The 4,608-nt window shown below is 39.2% G+C and overlaps 1 long non-coding RNA gene across 1 annotated transcript; it reads right to left on the bottom strand.

Annotated features, from left to right (window-relative positions):
• Positions 1–1,088: 1,088 nt before the first annotated feature.
• LOC109370712 lies at positions 1,089–3,268 on the bottom strand. The gene is made up of 2 exons (XR_002121059.1): positions 3,181–3,268; positions 1,089–2,273 (listed from the first exon to the last, which is right to left on the bottom strand). It is a non-coding gene; the product is annotated as an uncharacterized LOC109370712 (long non-coding RNA).
• Between the last annotated feature and the right edge of the window lie 1,340 nt (positions 3,269–4,608).

Genomic DNA, 4,608 nt, shown 5'->3' with positions numbered 1-4,608 from the left:
TATCTCAGGGAGCTGCCTCTCTATGTCCATAAATGCTTCAATCTCTCTCTAAGGGTTGAAATGTTTTGGGGGGAAAACCTGGACATTATTCAAGTCAATGGAGGCTTCGCCACTGACTTTAAGTAAGACAAGGTTTCCCCCTTGGCTCTTTGAAGATGGATGACAAAATGAAACATTTAGGGAGAACAGCCGTCTCAAGCCAGACAGGTCAGGCTGAACTGCAACATGGCACTTCATCCTGGCTCACAGAAAATGCTCTTGTGCCTGTTTTTACAAAAGCTGCTTCTCTGGATCTCCTGAATAAAATGTAAGGGAGAAAAGTTCACTGATAAATGAGGTTAATTTCTATTTCATGCTACGGCTGTGGGTGTTGTACACCATATTTTCTTCTCCCAGGGGCATTACTGAAGAGAAAGAAGAACAGAAACTTCAAGAATATTTGGGCAAATGGGAGCTAAAACTAACAGGGACTGAAAAACATCAGTTTTGCGTAAAGTTTTGTGACAAAAAAAAAAAGCACCAACTTTTTGTCTTGTTCCTACAGAAACACTACAGTAGAGAGCTTCTGACATCACTGCAATGTGATTCACGGTGACATCTGAGTTACTCAGGAAAAATCTGCTCATCTGACAACTAAGAACCATCTTGAGAGACTATTAACTTAGTCTTCACAAGTCTGGGCTAGGTTCTGAAATTGCTTAACACCTACTATTTTCCATTCTGGCAATGGAATTAGAGGTCAGGAGAGCAAGCTAGTCATTTCTCCCAATTTTTTTTTAACCAGTCAAAAGACCATAATTTCAATGCTTTTTAAAATTTGGTCACTTCGGCATGACTAAATATTAGTAAGCAAATAGTCCTGCAAAAAGTCCTGTTTCCAGCAGTTCATACTGTGCAATTTATATACCCAGGCTGTGAACACATTAATAGCAATAATTGAACATGGACACAAGGTCTGTGTGCTCATCCACGAGGAGGAGACATGGGCAACATACAGGTAGAAAGAAAGAAAATGGCAACAGCTTCCTTCAGTGAGGTTATTTACTCAGAAAGAAACACTCCTAAACAGACTTCTGATCATGTCAGCACCACAGAGGTTTTCATACACGAAAAGAATTTCAGAAGCAAGCAAGCCAACAAATAGGGCATCTGCCCCACTCAGACAGCTTGATTGCTGCTATTCTGCAGCCCAACGGGGTTGCTGAACAGGAGAAAAGATGAAGGAGCCCTTTGTAGATGCTTACACTGACACAGCACACATGCACATGTATCATGTAACACTTTTCACTTCTGATCCTTTGATGCCAGGGTTTGGTTTGGAAGGAATTATCTCACTTTATAACATAGAGGAATGCCAGTGGTTTAAGTGAGGCTTTTACGTAGCTACAGCTCCTTTAAAAATAGCATTGGAACAGGCAGGAGAAAAAAAAAAATCACAAGAGAGTCCCAATCCCTCAGTGAATCGCTGAATTTTGCTAAGAAGAATCGGGTACCGCACATAGACAGCAGCACAGTATGTTGCACCAAGTCTGTCCACATGTGAACGACTGAGACAGCACCCTGTCACAAAGCCAGAAGAGCTGCACTCTGCACTGCACCTCCACATACAGCCACATCCCACTGAGCCACCTTGTGCCCATCACTTCCCTTCCTCTCAGGGAGGCAGAAGGGGAGGAAAAGGGATAATCACCCACAGCACCCAGCAGCTGGGGTGCACTAGGGTTCTTTAGAGGAAGCCTGCATAGAAAATCTCCCTAAATATAACAGTATGATCAGAATATGTGTTCAAGGAAAATAAGCACATAAAGATGGCAGTGCTTTGCATGCTGTCTCTGTCAGACAGAAGGAGTGAAGACATACTCCTGAATAAGACGACACAAAAACTTTGCATTTTTAGTTTGTTTCCAGGTTGCAAAGAAAGCAGAGTGGCCATCGCCATCTGGTGTCTGTCCCTGCAAATTCAGGGGAAAGGTGTGGGAGGAGAACGCAGTGCTGAGCGGGAGTCTTTCCCTTCCTGGTTCTTTCTTAAGACTTATCCTAGCTCCCATCTCAACCTGTTTGCTGTGCCTGCAGTTAAAAGACCTCACAGCTTCTGCCTGCCAGGAGCTGAGGTCCTGGGCCTCTTCCTGGCAATGCAACATTGAGGGGCTTCTCCAGTTTCTTTGCACAAGTGCTGATGGGATGTGGAAGAGGAGACGAACTTGTCGTAGGTATCTGCTGCTGTGTCTTGTTTGCAGGCAGGACAGGTTATCTGAGGTGTGAGTGCTTTTCATCTCCCAAAGGAAAGAAAAAACAAACTGTTATTAAAGTTTTATTTAAGAATTGAACTGGAGATGAAACAGTTTCTTGAATCCCTGAGAACAGCTGAGATGCTTAGACTGCACTTGAAGGGACACCTATTTTAACTTTTTTTTTTAAAGCAGGTTTGCAGTAACAGCCTTTTCTAGAAATGAAACATTTGGGGACAGTGGAACTGCAATAATATCAAACATTTTTCTTTACTAACCTTCGAAGTGCTGATTTTGGCAGTACATAACTTATGTTTGTAGCAGACAGGAGAGTAAATCTGACAAATCACCAACAACTAAACGATGCATCTTTGCAGTCCATGCATTATCTTTATACTTACGCATCAATCTGTTTCATACAAGTCTTTGTTGCTCATACAGATGATAATAAGGCTCAATCTTGCATTTCTGGCTCTAATAAGTAAGGCTAAAAAAGTAAAATACTTAATTTTTAGGGGGAAGACAAATACTTCAAATTCTACTCTTTTCCTTGTTGCCTCTAGCCTACTCAGAGAAGTTATATAAGGTTCAGAGTGTTTAATTCTATTTTGAAAAATACATTCAGTAGCACTTTATAAGTGGTACCATTAGCTATTCATTTTATCCAATACATTTCTTATTAATAGCAATCTATCATAGAACATAATGATTATTAATATCTAAGCAATAAGAGCTTTAGAATAGATGAACTGACACACTTGACTAACCTTGAAACCTGCTTTATAGATTAAAAATGCTTTTTCACCATGAACACTTCAGTAACATCACTTTCCTTATTTTCCTCCTGTCTGAATTGTCTTCTCTATTTTCCTCTCAGACACTTGAATCTATTCAGACAAACTAAATCACTCCAAAAGCACTGAATGCACACCTGAACACTGAGTTTCCCTACCTGTAGGTCATTGGCAGCGGGCTCGTACTTACACTGGGGGTTCTCAAATCTTCAGCAACGACACAAAAATCAAGCCCCATGTGGACATCTAGCAGTTACATATTTATGTGGGTGGCACATTAAAAGAAATTTCCTGGAGAAATTTGCTACTGATTTATTTAATCCAAATTATAATGTTGAGCTCTAGGTTTAAAACTGAATAATTTGGATTATTTAAGTTACGTTGTCATAGACTATTGTCCTTAGCAGTATACAGGATGGATTGTGATAAGTGTATTAGAATGAAAAACATCGATTTCTACAACTGTTTTACTTTTAGAAAAAAGGGGAAAAAAGTAATACAAGAAATTTTTTCACAAAATATTGCCAGAAGCTTATAATTGACAGGGCAAGGAAAGAAATCATAAAGTGAAGATAAAAAGAACAAGATATAACAACACACAAACAACCATAAGAGGAAAGAAATGGGGAATAAAGATGACAAAGTGGAAAATAAATTATTTACACATAAACAGTAAGCAGCCAAAATTACATGACAATTTAACATATAAAATAGTATTTGAAATAACAAACAATGCGCGTAAAACCATTTAAAGTCCAAACAAGAAATGAACAAAACAAAATTCAATAGCATTAGAAGGATTAAAATTAATAGGCTATGTATACAACAACTTATTTTTATTGACTTGAACACCTCAAGCAAACAGTACAGTTTGTGGTGTTGCAGGTGCTGCACAGTAGTTTTTTTCTCCTGTAAGGAAGGCCTTCAAATTTGTTAATTTATCTCATCAGAAAAACAAAAAGTTTTGTCAGTGATGAGGACAAAAGCCTTTGATGTTGGGAAGCTGGGCAGAAAGCACTGGTGTTCAGCAGCCAGCATGAAGTTTTGCAGCAGGGTTTGAGTGTTTTCTTCAGGTAACTGCTATATTAGTTCACAGACAGAGGACTAAATTTCCTTCCTACATGAAGTGGAAGCACAGGAAAGAGGCCTTTTCCACTACACAACCCACTGATGGGTGTGTTTCTGTAATTACTATTGTTTTGCCTCCACCCAGCTGAGGTGGAATAACTAAAAGCAATAGATCCACTGACATTTTTTCCTCACTGCTGCCCTCCTAGCTATTCCTACTCTTACTTCCAAGATCTGATGGATACTGGAATGTAAGAGAAAAGTATAAGGTATTTCTGTGTATTAAGACAAGTAAACGCTGTTCTGCCCCCTCTCCTCCATGTGACAGATACATCTATGTCCAGAAGAAGTGGAAGATTTTGGCCATCACAAGAGGTTATAGGTTGAAGTTCTGAGAACTCTCTCTAATATGAAAGTGAAAAAATAAATCATACAAGCTAGAGTTAGTTTAAAAGCTGCAATTCTTCACATATTCTTATTTTAGAGAGTTTAGAAATTATTCCCTCCTCTTCAGAGAT

The sequence above is a fragment of the Meleagris gallopavo genome, chromosome 22 (assembly GCF_000146605.3).
Source record: "Meleagris gallopavo isolate NT-WF06-2002-E0010 breed Aviagen turkey brand Nicholas breeding stock chromosome 22, Turkey_5.1, whole genome shotgun sequence".
NCBI lineage: Eukaryota > Metazoa > Chordata > Aves > Galliformes > Phasianidae > Meleagris > Meleagris gallopavo.
Note: the sequence above shows the minus strand (reverse complement) of the source record. Positions and strands in the feature narration are given on the sequence as shown.